This window comes from Lathamus discolor, chromosome 17 (genome assembly GCF_037157495.1).
Source record: "Lathamus discolor isolate bLatDis1 chromosome 17, bLatDis1.hap1, whole genome shotgun sequence".
Taxonomy (NCBI): Eukaryota; Metazoa; Chordata; class Aves; order Psittaciformes; family Psittacidae; genus Lathamus; species Lathamus discolor.
In genome coordinates this window covers 1,242,662-1,261,008 of record NC_088900.1, presented here as the reverse complement: position 1 = coordinate 1,261,008, position 18,347 = coordinate 1,242,662, and the positions used below count along the sequence as shown (strand labels likewise).

The window sequence follows — 18,347 nt, the reverse complement described above, 5'->3', positions numbered from 1 at the left end:
CCACAGTGCTCAGCATCCCTCACTCCATAGCAGCACCGCGGCTCTGTCCCCATTTCAAGAGCTCCTTTTTGCGTCCCAGCCGTTCACCATGACTTTGCCAACCTCTACCACCTGTTCTACTTCCCTTGCTCTGGCCTTGGCTACCACAGCCCTTGGTAGCCAACAACCACCCTGGAATTGCCTGGCTCCTTCCAGCGAGGAGCCATCAGCACGGCTGGCTGCAATGCTAATGCCTGGCCATACCGCCGCGCCGAGTAATGGCCATTGCAGCACAAAATTAACGGTGCATCTGCTCCTCGCTGCAGACGCCGGCGAGAGTGGGCTGTAATTTCGTCTCCGATCCCCCAAATACTGTTTGTTGTCGTGCTGTAATCTTGGCAATCAATGTAACAGCTGAACAGATCGTTTCGGCTGAAATATTTGCTAAACACGCTAAGACCTTGAAACCACACCTCAGCGTGCGCGTATTGTGTATGGAATTACACACGCAACTAAATCAGGGTTTAAGGGAGGGAGGGATGCTGAGAGTTGCCAGCCAATTAAAACACAAACCCAACAAGAAACAACAAAACAAACCCCGCCGTGTTTAGCTCCAGCACCTTTCACCAGCACCATCTTATTGCCTCGAAAGGAGACAAAGCAAAGCTTCGAGCGCTGCCATCCAAGATGCATCAACTGAAATGGGCATGCAATGCTTTTAGAAAGGGAATTTAATGGTCAGAGGAATCGCTTGGCCAAACCAGCTGTACACATATTAACCTCCCAATGTTTCTCGGACTGAGTGCTGCCTGCACTCATCTGGCTATAAATAGGCTAAGCCACGAAATGTGTTTATTTAGAGAATTGAGTCCGAGTTGCTTTTTGATTTCTGCGCTTAACCTGCTTGAAATGCCAGCTTGGGAAATGAAAGAGGCAAATCTAGCAAAGACAAAGCTGCAGGAGACCAGGTTATACTCGCAGCCACGCTACCAACCACCTGCACGCCCTCCTGCAAGTCATGCCCCGCTGTTCCTTCCCTTCTTTTCCCCTATAAGGGTTGTGTTTAATTTTAAATCAGCTTTCTGGAAGATAGATTGTGTCTTCCTATGCATGGATGCAGCAGCTGCACTGCAGGACTCTGACTTTGGCTGGGGTCTCTCATCATTAACATAACACCTACCAGCGTATGAGGTTCAACACCATGATCATCACACTGTCCACCACTGAACCAACACGAGGTCTTTGGGGACAAGGGAGAAAAGGTGGTCCTTTTTGGTCCAACTCTAAGGTTTTGTTTTCTTCCAGCACTGCAAAGCATTTGTATAAATTAGTGCAGACATCTGATATACATCAAATGCGACAGGCCCAGGCTAAGTTCAAACTTCTGATCACAACATCCATCACAAGCACTGAGCTATTCATCAGCAATTGATCGCAACAAAGAGGGAGAACAAAACCTTTCACTTCAGTAATTGATATCTAAGGACTCCCAAGGCCAGGACCACCAACCACCTCCTCCTCCTTAAGACTGCAGGTTGTTCAGTTGGTCTCCAAGACTTTGCCCCATTAAAGCAACCTCTCACCACAGGAGGAGTAAAACCAACTTATGAACCATAACTCTGTAATTCTCTCAGGAAAACCCTTGTTCAACTCACTCTAACCGGTTAATGGGTGAAGCTGGAAGATCAGAGGTGTTGTTGATGGAAGTGGGGTCAGGGACTCAAGATAAAAGGGATCACTCTCCTCTCTGCTATCACCTCCCAGTGAGACCCTGAGAACATCACACAGCCTCCTCGGTCCCATCTCCCAGCAGGGTTAGGCTCTCCTTCAGGAATGCTTTAGAGAAAGCACATTTGCCAGTGTGAGGTGCCAAGATACGACAGCAGAACTTCCAGCATGACCCAAGCAACCTTTAATCCTTCCAGCCCTGCCAGATCACAGCTGCTGAATCACAGCAGCTCCTGACTTGGACTTAAAAGAGAGAGTTTGGGGTCACTGGGCACCTCCGCAGTGACCTGTCAGCCTCAATTCCTTGGCTGAAACAGCCCATCCATTTCTAACCATCTCATTCAATGGGGTTTCAACCATCTGCACTGCACAGGGACCAGCATGTTGTCCAAGCTGCAAAGCTGGCTTGGATAAAACTGCCATTTGCCAACAAGAGAAGCCAAGGGGGCAACAGCTTAAAGCTCGAGAGCCACACCAGCCCAAACACCACCTCCACCAATGCAGTTACCCCAGTGCCTGCGAGACCACAAGCTTCCTTCCCAAAGGGAGACAAGGGAACCACTTTGCATGTCTTTATCACACCACAGACTCTAATCCAGCAGCAAGAGCCAACCTGGCTTGCCTGGATCCCTTAGGAAGATGCAGGCTTGCCAACCTGCTGAGAAGCAAACGGCTGCCAGTGCTCCCAGCCTTGGCAGCATTCCCAAGGTGGAGAAGCAATGGGCTTTCCCTGGAGGCACAAGGCAGATAAAGGCAGCTCCGCGCTTCCTACAAAACGTGTGTGGCCCTTGCCAGGGGATGTGTCCCAAGCAATTCCTGGTCTTGGCACAAGACCCCAAGGGACTCAGTACACAACCTCATTGCAGCAAAGCACATGGAAAGGGAAAGCACTGTTTTCCTTTATTAAAGATATACCAATTTAGTCTGTTTGCACACACTTTTTCTAATGAAGGTGCTGTGTTGGGCACTGGGAGACCAAGGGAGTTTGTGCTCAAATCAAACATGGAGTTCAAGTGCTGCGTTTACCAAGGAATAGGCAGCTTCAAAGCTTTCCCTTCCACTCAGATTTCAAGCACTTCTACAAAAGAACATTGATTTGGGGTTAAATTGACTGATTTTAGTCATAGCTGGTTCATATGGTGCACTCAAAAGACAAATTGGACGAGACTGCAAGCTATGGATCAGCTCTGATAATTGAGAGTCCTCTTTTTTGTTCTAAGTATTTTCCATGCTTATAATTTGCTATTATTTGGCCCCTGCCTGGCCAGAAAAGGCATTTTCACAGTATGGGAGCCTCTCTTTCAAGGGAGGGTATTATATTTTAATGCCAATTACAACAGAAGTAAGAATCAGACATCCCTGCAAGTCTTTAGAGCTCCTGCATAGGAAATAGCCTATTTGGGGAGGGGATGTGTTTTGTTCATATATATTTATGCGGAGAGTTTATTTACTCCAATTTAGCTGAAATACATAATAAACGTGTATCAAGCACTAAACACTTGTGACAAAGATCAGCTCTAATCCTTCAGGTGCACTGCTGGAGCTGCTATATGAACACTGCTTAAACATGTAACATGCCAAGAACATTTAAGGCAGCAAGGCTGGGACATGCAGAGATGCTGTCACATTCCTTTGGACACAGATGAGGAAAGATCAGCTTCTGCCACCCCAGCACAAGTCACCATAAATGTCCCAGAATATAATCCCAGGGTGGCTTCAGCACATCCCTTCCCCTGCAAACAGCTGGATGCAAACCACAGCATGGATGCAGCACCTTATCCCAAACCGACTCAGTTTCCTCACGACAAAAAAGGAGGATGCTAAAAGAGGAATTCAACGGGGAATTGTTTGCAAAATGCATCCGAGGTGTTGATATCAGCTGCTGAATTAACATCTTCATCATCACTTATAATCCCATTAACCTTGATTACATTGCACAGCTCCTTGCAACAGCAATGTCAGCCTAAGATGTCAGCATCCCCCCATCCCCATGTCATGAAAGGCTGAAAGACCCATTTGATTAACTAGGGAGAAAAGAAACCTAAACCATCAAACTTCTTACTCTAAAAGGTTGGTTATCCCGAAACATTTCCTGTACTGAAGCCACTGATCCCTTCCAGAGTTCAAGGCCAGGTCAGACAGGGCTTGGAGCAAGCTGCTCTAGTGGAAGGTGTCCCTTCATGTGGGTTGGAACTGGATGATCTTAAGGTCCTTTCCAACCCAATGCCTTCTATGATTCTATGAAGTCAAACTCTCAAGCACTCAGCCAAATCCCACAACCACTTTTTGACACATCTCAGCACCTGCTGCCCCAGTTTGAAGACTGGAAGCACAGATGCCAGCCACATCCCAATAGAAGGCTCTTCTGTTCCCATCTCAGGGCATCCGATGCTACTAATTGACACATGGTAATACTCGTTTACTCAACAGCAAGCTCAAGCGTTGATAATGGAAGAATTGGTTTGCCTTTGCTGAGCTGCAAAATTAAAAGCCCCAACCCTGCAAGATGCTGAGTACCCCACATGACAGCCTTGAGCTCTCAAGTCCCCACTGCCATCAAGCAGTAAGGAAAGACACTCAGAACTGAGCAGGATTGGACCTTAATTCAACAGCACCCATGACTGTGTGCAACTGTAGCTATTAATAGGGATTTAATTGTGGGTTTCTATTTTATTATTGTCCAATGAAATGAAATTAAGAGGAACAGGAGGAAGGGATTTCTGCTCCTCCAGGGAGCATCTACATTTCCAGCCCCACGGGGCTTATACTTACGGGAGAGGACAAATAGGCAACAAGTTTCCACAAGAGATGTCTCTGCTTCTTCACGATATAAAGGTTTGCTGCAAAAAACCCACAGAGCCAAGGGACTGCAAACATTGCACTATGTACTAAACATTGCAGCCTCTTCTCTTATCCAGTTTCATGAAGCTTTTCATGAGGTGCTTTATTCCAGCCCAACCTTTCTGGGTTGTGGCTTGGAGAACATCAAGTGAAGCACACATGAAGCTGTTTCATAAGCCAAGCTTTTCAATCCCAGCACACTGAGCAAGCTGAATGATTAGTTACGGACAAAGGGAGACTGTCTGGCCATGAATCAAGACAAGATTTCTCTGCTGATTTACAGATTTCTGACCCACTGTTGCCCACACATGAGCAACATCAGACTCACGAGGTCAAGGAGACGTATGCTTGAAGGAGAACAGTTGGGTGGCTCCTCTCAGATTTGCACTGTCAGTCAATCCAGTCTGATTGCTGCTTCAGAAATGACTCCCCCGTTTGCAAGGGACGATTAGCATGAGGCTTGGCACTCCTACCTCTCAATTCACACCCAAAATGAAAAGAAAGAGGGGAAGAGCCATAAGGAGCCAGTATCCCACCATCACGCCACCATTTCAGAGCCAGCTGCCTACAAGACAAGGCATGACAGCAGTCCTGTCCAACTGCTTGTGAACAATGTCACAAGGAACTGAAGAGGACACTGCCATCTGCATATATTCACCTCATTACTGTCTCACCAGCTCAAGTCACCATGCCTTATCAGGTTTTAAGACGCGGCAAGGTCATTGCTACCCAAGCCCTAGCTTATTTCTATCGAGATCCTCATATTATCACCATTAAATGATGATAATTTAAGCATCCTGGGCAAAGCAGATAGAGATCCCTAGTCAGGATGCCTGCCAGAAACATGGGTTGGCTGCACCTTCTGCATATCTCTTCATTATCTCTTTCTAATGGGGAAAGGTCTGAGCTCAGGTGAGTGCTCCCTGCTCTTTTCTATTTGATTCAATTCCACGGCTCATGAAATATGCTCCCGCTCCCTTCAAAGGACAAATGAAATGAAACAACCTTTTGGAAGGAGACAAACGATGGAGGATACGGGTGAAGACGTAATTCAAGAGACTTTGGGAAAGTCAGCTGGCGATTGTGAAGGTAACCAAGGAATTCATCCAGGAACAGAAGTAACAGGGAAAGAAGTCCATTAATTCACTGAAGCATGGACCTGGGACTGGAAGTCTGCTGCAAGGAGTGCCCACGGCAGGCTTGAAGCCACTATGGAGCAGGGGGATACCCCATTTTCAAGTAAAAAGGCTAAAAATTGAATTTGCCATGCACACAGTGGGGATGGGGAACTGGAACAGGACACTGACATGATGGACAACAGCAAAGAGCATCAGAACTTACCCCTTCTTCTCCCTTTGGTGGGCCTCCACCTTGGATGGTGGCAGCTGGTAGCACTATGTCCACTTGTATCATGGCAACAGCAAAGCTCTATGACATGTCTTCAAGAGCCTGCAGGTAGCCAATGCAGGGAAAAGGGGATCTCTCTGAGGTAGGAAAAGACAACTGGAGGGGAAACAACATCTGGGGTCAAGGTTGGCCAACTCTAGAGGCCCCTGGAGATACTGGGCTCTACTTGGTGCCAGAAATGGGCCATCTCCACCAGAACAGACCAACAAACATTGCCCTAAGTGGAGACCACTTTAACTACCTTTTGTATGTCCTAGGAGGTTGTCCATGGCCCCAGCAGGGACCAGAGAGGGCATCTATCTAAAGCACGCACTGAAGCTGGAGGTAATTAAATCCAAGGGGCCTCCCACTGTCAGCATTGTGCCTCTGCTTTGGCAGCCAGCTCCAGCAGAGCAGAAGAGGGAAGATTTGATTTTAATCACACAGATTTCAGGTTTTATTTTGCTCATTAAAATTTCTGATAAGGATTTAGGCTGACATTATGCAGTATTCTGGAAGAGGATGTGTGGCGGTAGGGGGGATGGAGAGGACTGCTCTTCCTCGTGATGAGAGAAGATCTTTCTGCCTCCCCATGACAGAAACAAGGATGTGAGCAGGTGTTATTTCAAAGGGAAAGGATTTGGAAAAGGGGAGGGAATCATCCACACCAAATCAAGGATCTAAGCCTTGGATTAGAGAGAAAAAAGGTCCAAAGTCTGAGATTACATACCCCATTTCAAAGCCACCTCCCACAGGTCACAGGTTGGATGCTCTCCTAACGAATTCTCAGACCCCATCGGAGGGAAGCAAGCATTTTACCTGGCAGAACAAACCCAGAGATTGCCAGAGCCTCCCAACCTCCCCATATCCCTTAAGAAAGTGCTCCAGAAACAGGCCGGCACTCACCACACAGCTATCTCCTGGCAAGGGGAAAAACGATGGAGCACAGGAAGCGAAAACACCATTTCACTCCCTTTGAGGCATCCTCCAACACTTTGGTGAAGAGGAAGAGCTTGGAAAGGGGAGGGAGCAATTCCCCATTGCCCAGGATTTCCTTGTTTGCTTGTTGATTAGGAACCAGCAAACGGATGCATTTTGCCTCCTTTTTCTTCAGCTGGCTTGACACAAATACTACTTCAACACCTACCAAACGTTATTCATCAAGAACAAGAAGCTCGCATGAACGCAAAATCACCAGAGCAAGGAATACATTAGTGAACAGTGAGCTTCACCTGGGCTAGCTACTGCCAAGCAGTTGAATTTGTGCTCATAAACACAAAAGCATTTGGAAGCAAGATGGATTTCTTTGTTCCTAGAGGATGTGCTGCTGTTCTTTTAATCAGCCTTAAACCAACCAAGTTCTGCAGTGCAGATGAGATGGGCTTTTAACTGTGGTTCCCTCTGTGCTCCCAGTCTGGGTACCCACCAGCTAGAAGCCAAGCAGGAGGTGTGAGGAAGGAGCAGAAATCTGTGAAACAGATGGAAACTGAATCTATGGAATACCCAGTAATTCCTATAAAACCAAGGGCAGCCAGAACGACAACAGCAACAGGTTCCCAACAACATCTCAAGCATATCTGAAGGTAGTAAAGGATCCTGGTGCATTTCCGTCAGCACCCAGAGTAATAAATGCCACTGCGAAAGGGGTTTCATCGGTTTGGCAGTGGCAACTGCCCCCAAGGAACATCACTTTGCAACCAGACCGTGCTTGGACCTCTCCTTCATGGTGACAGTGCCACAGTTGTGTGCAATTACCACTCTCAAAGGACAAAGAACATAAAGCTAAGGGAATCATTCATGTATTTTTAACTTGTTCTAATGGAAGTCAGGAGCTGGGAAGGAGCAGAAGCACGGAGACTAAGTGCAGTCAACTCTCCAAGGGGCCAGAAATTCATCCTGTACACCAGTAAGGGAACCACTTCATTTAATGGGTTAGCACCAGATCCATCCTTCCCACTGTGCAGCATGTTGCTGTCCCCATATCCCACCCTAGCATGGCCATAATGCCCCAGGCAGTAGCAAGGGCCTCATGCTCATCATTCTTCATGTCCCCATCCATCAGGTGGCCCCTGGGGCACTTCAAGCTTCCTGGTACCCATTAAGAAAGTCAGTTCCAAGTGAGAATCAGTGACAAGGCTTGGGCTGAGCCCAACAGCACATCAAGGAATAGGCAAGAAAAGCCATCTGCATCCCACACAAAGAGTCCTAAGCAGGACCCCAGAGTTCCGATGAAGCCACCTCCTCTCAGGCGCTGCAACTCATTTATTACATCTCTCCTCTCTTTTCTCACCCACCTTCTACTGTCTTTATTATCTTGCTTTTTCTTCCCAACCAAAGGGAAAAGAAAGGAAAGGAAATCTCTCCACCACAATAGCATGTCAGGCTCCTATCATTTTCAAACCCTCCTCTCCCCTCCCTTTCAACTCTCCTTACTTAGAGGAGAATTTTTCTTCATTAAGATTAAGCCTCATTTCAGGCTCATCTTTTCTCTCACGCTCCTTTTCTCCACATTGAATGGAACGTGATCTCCATCAACCTCTCCTCGCTTTCATCACCAAACCTTCCTCCCCACGTACAGAATCGCCCTACCAACCATCCTCCTCATCCTCACATCTTGCTACTCTGCTGCAGGTAAATCACCCCCACTGATGGCAACAGTTCCCTGTGATCCCCTCCTCACTCCCCACAAATACCACTTTCAGCTCATTCTTCTTAATTGGGAGGCATTTTATCCCACATAAAGGAATGAGACCTTCTCTCCTCCTTATATTCTCACCACTGGTTTTCCCTGCCTTAAATCCGCCTGCTTTCTCTCCTGGAAAACAGCAGGAATGGATGTGGGGGGATCCATTCCATTAACCTGCACCCTGTGAGAGTCACCAAGAGACTCAGCTCATGCAAGCCTTGGTGTCCCCTTGTAGCAACCAGATGGTGTTAGTGAGACTGTCTCCTCCCCTCCACACTCCACATAACATGTAGCACCACTGGATAGATAACAACTGCTTGGAACTGCCTTCAAAGACATCTTGGAGTGGAATCCTGGCATGGTCTGCAGGTCTCCCTTTGCTCCATGGCTGATGCTCAGCACAGATGACCCCATCCCTCTTCCCAGTTTCTCCTGCCTTTGCTCTTCTTCCCTCCCTCCCTCTTCCCAACACTTTCTCTTCCTCTCTCCAGCTTTTTCTCCACCAAAAGCACGTATTTAACATTCCCTGAGGCTCAGGGCCAGCCGGCTCGTTAGTTTTCCTACACCTGGATCAGGATCTGGAGACAAATTGCTGCTTCATTAGAGGAGCTGAGGCTCTAATCCCTTTTTTTCTCCACGCTGTTTAACTTGTAAGGACAACAGATGGATACAGGGCTGCATAATGCAGGCTCCTTAAGATCCATCACACAGGCTTGGAAGTGTAAAAACACGAGGCTGAGGAATGTGAAACTAGAGCAGATCTTACAGCGGTCACCTTAAATTAAGCACAAGGAGAAAATGTGCCAAGACTAGAACTGGACCAAAACTGCCAACTTATTTTGTTGAAGATTAGAGGAAAACCCAACTTTTTTCCTCCATTTCCCATAAAATCATTGAAGTTTTTTTGCTTCTCCCCAGTGAAAAAGAACAAGCAACAGAATCCAGTGAAAATTAGCTAAGCAATGAACAGATACCTGGTTTAATTTGGTTTCGAAGGGACAGTGAGCACAAGCCACAGCATGAGGAACAAAAGGAGTTGCCTTCTCCTTTCTCACAAAGACAAGTGAAAACCTTGACCTACCAAAAACTTCCAGCAAGTATCTTCACTGTGGACACAAAAAGACTTTCTGGCAGTGGGAAAATGGAATGTAAAGACCTTTTCTAGCTTAGGGAATAAGCATCCTCCTTTCAGCATCTGAAGGGAGCTGAACTCAGCTGCAGGGCTCCCAGTTGTTGCGGTGGGGTCTTTGCTCCCCTTCTCCTCCAGATGTGCAGAGCAGCACATCTGCTGAGCATGCCAAGTCACCTGGAGGTGGCTCTCCTGGTGCTTCGATCCACCTGAAGTGCACTTAGAAGCCTGTACGGTGAGTACAGGACCTATAGGGAGCGATGTCCTTCACTCTGGCCAAAATCCAGCTCTCCTCAGCCTCCACTGAGCTGGAACACCACCACTAGTGATGGCAAAGGCTGAGAACAGTGCTGGTGAAAGGTGCCACGTAGGTTGACTGAGTTTCTGACTCATCAGCTGCCAAGAGGCGTTTTCACTCCTCCATCAGTTTAACTGCTACCTACCAGAACGTGGCTGCTGATGACCCGGGAGCACTCACTCTGCGCACACCGAATGCAATGGTTTCGATGACAAAGCTGGGAATGCTGCAGCGTCTCAGGTCTCCAAACACTTAATTCCTCTTGGAGGAGATACAGAAACAAGGCTGGCAATTGGTACTACCAGCTCCTCCTGAGGAGCCTTTGCTCTGAAGCAAGCCAAAGCAAATCAGTGCCCTGCTTTTTACTGCAGCACATATGGGGACATCTGCACCCTCAGGGTACCAGCAAGCCTCAGAAAGAGCAATGCTTACGCAGGGATGGACAAACACCTTCCCAAATCCCATAGCACCAGGCTGGTTTTGCAGGCTGCCCACCCCAACACACTTGCCACTGGTTTAGGGATTTGCTTGGACAATGGCAGGATGGCAGCTCCTACCCAGGGGCAGGCAGATGAATAGGCACAAGGCTCGCTATTTAACACGCACAATAAAGCATCCCGGCTGCCGGCATGTAGGTTCGCTCGGCATTTGTTCACGTTTCCCTGCTTCTTGGACTCTCTCCTGGTCCCTCGCACAGCTTGGAGGCAATAACTTGCCTTCTTATCTGACCCAGAAGGACAACCAGCTGTCAGCACACAAACATGGCCTTTGTTTATTCTTAAATGAAAGCTCAGTTAATTAAAACCAGAAATCATTTTCTCTTATCTGCAGCCTCTGGCCTGTGTGCGGTGGGCAGGAGGCTCCCTGACCGCTCGCACCCCCTTGGGCTGCTGACAACAACGTGCCGTCCCAATAGCCCTGCTGGCACTTGTGCAGCATCCTTTGGGATGCATTTCTAGGAGACAGGAAATTTCGGGGCGGCCAAGAGCATCTCTGCATTCCCAGGCAGGTTAATGCCACTCAACACTTTCCCATTCCCTGCTTATGCACAACAAGTTTAACAGGGCTCTGTGTTTGCAATCATGGGTGATAAAGGAGACACTAAGAGATGCCATGGCTGCAAGTACCACCTCACAGCCCAGTATCTTGCCCAGCCCCATGCAAAGATCTCTCCCTCTTCCTCCCATAAGCCTGTCATTCACGGCCACTGGAGCTGGTTGTCACCCTGGCAGGCAGCAAACAAGCAAGAGCCCCCATCACTGAAGCAGAGGAACTGCTGCTTGCATCCAGCCCCCCCTCCAGCACGGCTCCAGGCGTGCTGGAAGCCCTCGCCAGCAGCAATCATGGTTATGCAAGGCAACAGCTTGATAGAGTGAGGGTTCTGCATGCTGAAAATTGAAAGTGATCGACTTGCACCTCGCGCGGAAAGCAGAGAAAATCACATTCAACTCATTGAGAGGCTTCAACAGCAGAAAGATTGATCAACTTGATGAGAAGTGACTCTGTCTGCCAGCCTCCTTCCCCCCCCCCCCCCCCCCTTTCCTGTTGATACCAGTTTTGGTGCAAACAAGGCAGCTGAGGGCTGGGAAAAGAGACAACTTGGTGCTAACTGGGGAGCACAGGGAATGCGGGCTGAGATGATGCTGGTACCTGGCATCTTGCCTTACGGCATCACTTCTCCTGTGGGAACCTCTTCCAGAGCCTCTCTTATGGGTGGTGTTGGTTTGGGCAACACACAGCTCTCACCTTAATGGCACAAAGAACACAGCAATGCACTGGTCTAGATGGGTGCCCCCACCAAACCCACCATGCTTTAAACCAATAGAGTTATCCCCATCCGTAACACAGAGATACCCTCACACCATCCATCACTCATCAGCCCTACTAGTCTCATCACAGTGGTTCAATAAAAGCAGCAGCAAAGTGTATTGCCCATCCCAGGGTCAATTCTCTGCCAAACGGGGAGGGTGCAATCATTGAAGGACATCGAAGCTCTACTGAATATGGTGGCTGATGCTAATGTACATGGGTACCACAGAAGACGGAGCAGTGGGCTGCATCTTGCTCTGGGGAGAAGAGGAGGATGCCCAAGGTGGGGGACCCCCACCTCCTTTCCTTCTGTCCTCATCGGGCACTCGTCACTTTGCCATTTACACATGTCACACCAAAAATCTTTCTCATTAAGTGAGAATTGGATTTCCTTAATTAAAGCCCAAGAAATCAATTCACCTCCTCAGCAAACGGGAGCCGCTTGAAACAGAAGGAAGAAAAGGTTTCTCTCCCTTTCACCCCAAGCCTTCCTCTGATGCCACAGGCAGCGCACAAGGGAGATGGGGTCTGTGTGGAAGGTGGGGAACTGCTGACAAGAAGAAAGGGATTTCAAAGCAATTAACACCCCCAAGCTTCACCATCAGGTTGACAAGCTCTTGGAGTAGCCATCACTCAAACGTAAGGATTCAATTAATTTCTCTCCTTCGCCCCCCCCAACTCCCCCAGCAGCTCTGAGTAGCAGAATGGCTCTGGTGAGGATGGAAGATTTAAAAGCAAATAGAAGAGGTTGATTTTGAAAGAGATAAAAGTCTCCTTTCTGTGTGTCCCCTGACTGCCAGCAATGGGGTTTCCCTTCCTTTGCTCAATGCCTCATTGGCACAGCTCGGAACCAGCCATTTTGCAGCTACCCCTGGATATTGGGATGTGCTCGTTTTCTTTTCACATCCTTCAGGATCTTAATCCCAGCCTCAAGTCTCACAGGGAAAGGCCTGCTTGACTGTGATGCTTAGTCCATGCTAATGGATGGAGTGACCCCAGCAGACAAACTGGCATTGACTCTGCCAAAAGATCCTAGCAGATGTGACGGTGGCGATGTGTGACAAGGGAACCCAAGAGCATGCTTTTAACGTGATTAAGACCATTAGTCAACATATTGCATGGGGTTTATTTCCAGCCATGTGGGACAGGCTTTATTTCCAGCTCCCCCACAGTGAGCTGAGTCTATGGGACCTCGTGCTTTACAGCACAACCCTCTGCAAAGGGGGAAGCTTCACTGCTTCAAAGAGCTGACATTCAGGTTGCTGGTGGCAATCTGCAGTCTGAGCATGAGTCTCTCCTCCAACCCAGGCAGATGATCTCAGCTTTTCACTGCTTCAGGTTGTCTCTTGGGGTAGATGCTTCCACCCAAATCTGTTCTTGCCAATCTTCTCTACTTCTAACAGCCTAAACTGAAGGAGTCCTTTAATATCCGAGTCTCTCCATGCAATAAAAACATCACAATAATAACACCTCTTCCTGAGCACCCTTAATCTATAGAGATCCAAGCACTTTAGAAAGGAGCAAAGCTATTATATTGAGGGGATGGACGGGAAAAGAACAAGGACATGAAAAATTCTAGGGATTTACACAAGGAAATCAGCAATGCAGGCAACATGCGCACCCATATCTCTCAAACCTGCCTCCAAAGACTGGGAATCAGCCTGGAAATCAAAGGCACAGCACCCAAGAAGCAGCTAGGCTAGAGACAAGTGAGTCGGAGCAGTGTCCATGGAGAGCAGGGGCTGAGGGCAGGGTAAGGGGCTTCAGTAAGCAGGTAAAATGCTCCCAAAGGCCATAAGAATGCTGCTTTCAAGGCTATGTGCACACTCCCCTTCCAGAGAGGAAAAGGAGGCGATGGTAACCCCAATTACACATCCCCTAGGACACAGAGCATCCCCTTCCACCACCTCTAGCTCAGTCCCTACCTCACGTGGGAAGATCCCATAGCCACCCAGCTCAGTCAAACCTTACAATTACTCTTCATCATGCCCTCCACAAAGTGCCAACTGGCTACAGAGATAGCTGGGGAGCAAGTTAGACTGACCTACCATTGGAGCAAGGAGCCCTAGACACCTCATGCTAACCCAAAACTGCCTTACTGCAGGTCCTCTACACTGCTAAGTGCCCTGCCTTAAACTGCACCCATTAAATACCCAGCAGCCATCACTGACACCAGTCCCTCCCATTCGCCAGCACTTGGTCCATCCCATGCAGCTGGGGAAATCCTCATGGAACACACGCTCCAGGAGGTCAGTCAAACCTTCTCCCAGGTGATGATGGCAAACCTTTGACAAACTCTCCTGTACCAAGCTCATGAATCAACCGGGTTCATGCAAACCCTGCTCCCAAGGATGAAAGAGGCCATGGAGATCTCCAGGGGTGATCCAGTTATGTTTCGATGCAGCAGGATGCTCCGATCTACCAGGAGGACCGGCAGCCCAAGCAAGCCCTGGAGTTATCAGCCAGGCTTTCCTGCAGGCATCTCATCAGTATGAGGAGCACTCCTTCAGATGCAGGGCCAAAGCAGCGTGTGTTTGCAGCAGCACAGACAAAAGTAGGGAAGAAAAAGATGCAAATATCTCAGGAATGTGCCCGGCAGCCTTTTGTGCGAGCACATTAGAATACAATACAAATGTGACTAAAAAAGACTCAACAGAATAAATACTGCACTTAGAATAGGCCTCGGGGAGAGAAAGAGATTTAATGGCAACATATTAAAAGTAAATCAACACAAAAGGTAACTGGGAAGGGAAAAGATATACCAGCTTACGGATTAGAGCACAAAGCTGTAATATTTACCCACGAGATTAAGGCACTTATAGGAAATGAAATATTGTCCTTTTGTAATAATTCAATCCCTCATCTTTATCCAGGAGGATTGGCCATATCGAGCTATTTTAGAGATGCAGACAGAAACTCATACCCATTATTGGTGGAGGGATGCCTGCGTCTGGAATGGCTGCTCTGTTCAAGCTTGATGTTTTTCAGGGAAAACTCATCTTGGAGCAACCAAAGACTCCAGAGCATCAGGCAGCCCTTGCCTACGTGTCCATACTGACACACAGCAGCACTCCGCAGTGAGCAGAGAGTTTTGGAGTGCTTGAACAAGGCAGAAGATGACTCCTGACTATTCTGAGGGGGAACTTGGCTTCCCACCAACTCCCATTCACTCAATGCATCCTGGGGTGCATTGACCTGCTGCTCTCCTGGGCAGTTGGGTCTGGAGGATGTTAAGGGTTAACAGCAAGACTTTGATTTAGATTAGATTTTAGGAACTAATTACTCCCTATGAGGGTGATGAGGCACTGGAACACTCAGAGAAGATGAGGATGCCCCGTCCCCGGCAGTGTTCAAGGCCAGGTTGGACACAGGGGCTTGGAGCAACCTGGTCCAGTGGAAGGGGTCCCTGCCCATGGAACTGGATGAGCTTTAGGGACCTTTCCAATCCAAACCAGTCTATGATTCTATGTCCCTGTGGGTAGGTGAGTACCATTGTCCCAGCTGTCAGTGCCTCAGTTTCCACACCTGCAGCTCGGTGGGTTTCCCTGCTGTGTGAGAAGCTTTGGGGCTATTACCCAAAACATGCTTGAGGAATGCAATATCTCATCACCACACATATCACATCTGAGGCAAATACAAATGTTAACAACTCAATTTGAGTTCCAGGTGCCAGCCAGAGCTGGCAGGCAATAAAAACAGACACTCTTCCTATTCCCCAACTGCAAAGCTTTGCCTCAGCTACTTGGATGCCCCCAGTCAGTAAATAAAGCATCTTTAGCATCTCGCAACCTTTAATAGACTTATCCTCCACAAGCACCTCATGGGGACCATCTTTTAAGCCAGAAAGCAGGGAGGTAGGAAAGACAGACCTTCCCAAAGTGCTGTCTCCTAGTTGTGCTAGAGAACCTGGTCAGCACAGCTTGTGGCTTGGAGAAACATCCCTTTTCGTGTGTTATTCTTTTAATAACTGATGGAGAACTGTATATTAAAGCCCTCCTGCATGCTTCGGGAAGTGAGCCCAGCCAGGGTAATGGGAGCATTAGGAGAGATGCTGATATAGCAAGATTCTAAAACACTAAAATCAGGCTGAGTTGAAAGCTCCTGGGTTCATTCTGATGATCAATGGACCACCACAACAGCCTCTTCAAGATGCCACATCCATGGGTGTCCTCCCAGTGCATCTCACCCAGAGCATCCCACTGCACTGAAGTGGTTAATGCCATTTCGAGTGCATGGAGAAGCCAATAGACACAGTCCCACTCTGCTCTTTATTTAATACTCATTACATGGATAGTAAACGTGACCCTGCTGGTTTGCTCCCTGTTTCCCCAGCTCTGGCAGTGGCACTTCTCCCGAGGCAGCCTCCCCCACTTGGCAGAGTTAAATTGCGTTCTGATTCTATTAAATGGTACTAAATGTCTTCGAAATCAAAGAGCAAATATAATTTAAGTGCCATTTGGGTCTTCCCACAGGTTCTCAGCTGTTCCACTCAGCAACCAACCTGTAGAAAGCTGCCTGGTGACAGGGGTGTAGTTTCAAAGGAAGCACACAGCCAGGATATACAATACAATTCCCTTCCACAACACAATTCCCTTCCATAACACGTCCTTTATGAACATTCACAATGCACGGTGGTTACAGCTTAAAACAATACAATTGCTATAATAAGAAGAGAGGAGGAGGAGGAGGGGAGAGTTAAGATAACCAGAGCAAACCAGGGCAGGGATACTGGTGACAGCGTGTGCATCACAGCTTCGGGATACCCATGCCAAGGAAAGGGAGGCTGAAGCTAAGTAGAAACCCTGCAAATCTCATCTGGATCCCAAAAGCAGCCTAAAGATGCTGCACACACCCAAGTCCCAGGAGCCCCCAGACCTAAATGCACCTCAGTAGGATAAAAACACCACCCTGACCCTGCATTTTTACAGCCAAATTGGCAGGGTTCAGGCATGGAAAGGTTTCAACAGGGATGCGTGCAGCCCTCCTTGGGAGATCCAGGGAGATTCCAAGGGGAGCAGTGGCTGGCAGGCAGGGAGGAGGGAACTAAAGGGGGAGAAGTGATTGCTACAGCAAAAAAAGGACTTGTAAGCAGAAAGTTAAGATGATAAAGAAACCTTAAGATGCCAGTAATGTACTGCAATTTCAAGGCTGGTTTTTAAGGGCAGGGGCTCAATAGAAGCAAAAAGCATTTAATTAAGGTTTTCAGAAACACCAATTGACTTGAGGCACTTTCAGACTCCCAGCAACTACCAACCAGGCAGGTTTCAAAGTGAAGTGCAGCACAGGGAGAAGAAGGTGCCTTTAAGGCACCCAGCATTGGGTACCAAAGGGGGAAGAATCTCACCCGAGCAACTTCTTGGCACGGAGCGTCGCTCCACAAGGCTCCAGCCGAGCCATAGCTCACCTACAAATGAGCAAAGCTGCAGCCAGCAGCTCTGTGAAGCGAGGACGCAGCCTGCCAGCAGACAAGGATGCTCCTTAGCTCCCACCGAGGAGAGAAACGATCCCAGGGGCAGAGCTGGCAATGGCAGAGAGGGCAGGGATGAGCCCAAACCTCCCCACCAGCCAGAGGGAAGAAATACGACTGCATGCAGCCTTTTCCACTCTAGGGAATGATGAAGTAACAGCCCCATCCATGGTGGATTCTGGCAAGTGGTTTGTCTTTTCCCGTTCCCTACTGCTCCTATATCACTGATGGGCCCAGTTGGCTCCATCAGTGCCCATGGTCTGGCTCCATCAACATCCATCGCCTGGCTCCATCAACACCCATCATCTGCCTCCACCACCTCACCCAATACACAGGGCATGATTGCAAACCTAAGGATGCAGTGGTGTGACACAGAACATGATTAGAGCATCAGCAATAAAAGCCACCAAAAGGCAAAGCTCATCCTGATTCATCCATATCCGAAGAGGACTCAGACTTCAGCTTCCTCAGCACGAAGCCACAAATAGTTCAGGCCCTCCTCACCCTCCTTGTGCTGGTGGAAGGGACTAATTGTATTTTGAGAGAGAAGCAAATCATTACTGCAATCATCTGCACTAACTCCAATAATAGCTGATCTTCCCCATAAGCCTCATTAGGCAGCCAGCATCGTGCGAAGGCACTGTAAGGTCAGAGTCCAAGGTTGTGCCCTGCCAGGCTGTACCTCCCTCTTCATAAGCATCCCCTAAAGCCACTCCAAGCTGCTAAATAGCACCTATTTGCAGCAAGAAAAGTGCTTTATGCACTAAACAAACATCTCAGCAGCTCACCATACGGGTAACAGCTCTCCAGTATATACCCCTTGATGATGAAGAGGTAACTGATGTGCAGCTTCAGAGGCAAAGAAAGGTTCTTGTGTTGGCTCTGAGGACATTGCATCAGTTCCCAGACTCTCTCCCCCATCAGCTTTCTGCTCTGGGGGAGCTATGGAGCAGGCAGCACAATTGGGGGGTGCAGCCAAAGGGGGCCTCAGCAAAACAGCCCAGCCAGCACCGTACTTCCCAGT

The 18,347-nt window shown here is 48.4% G+C and overlaps 1 protein-coding gene across 1 annotated transcript in view; it reads right to left on the bottom strand.

The window, feature by feature from the left end:
• Window positions 1-18,347, bottom strand: part of OPCML (opioid binding protein/cell adhesion molecule like) — a 283,978-nt gene that overhangs the window by 224,436 nt on the left and 41,195 nt on the right. The window lies entirely within an intron of this gene.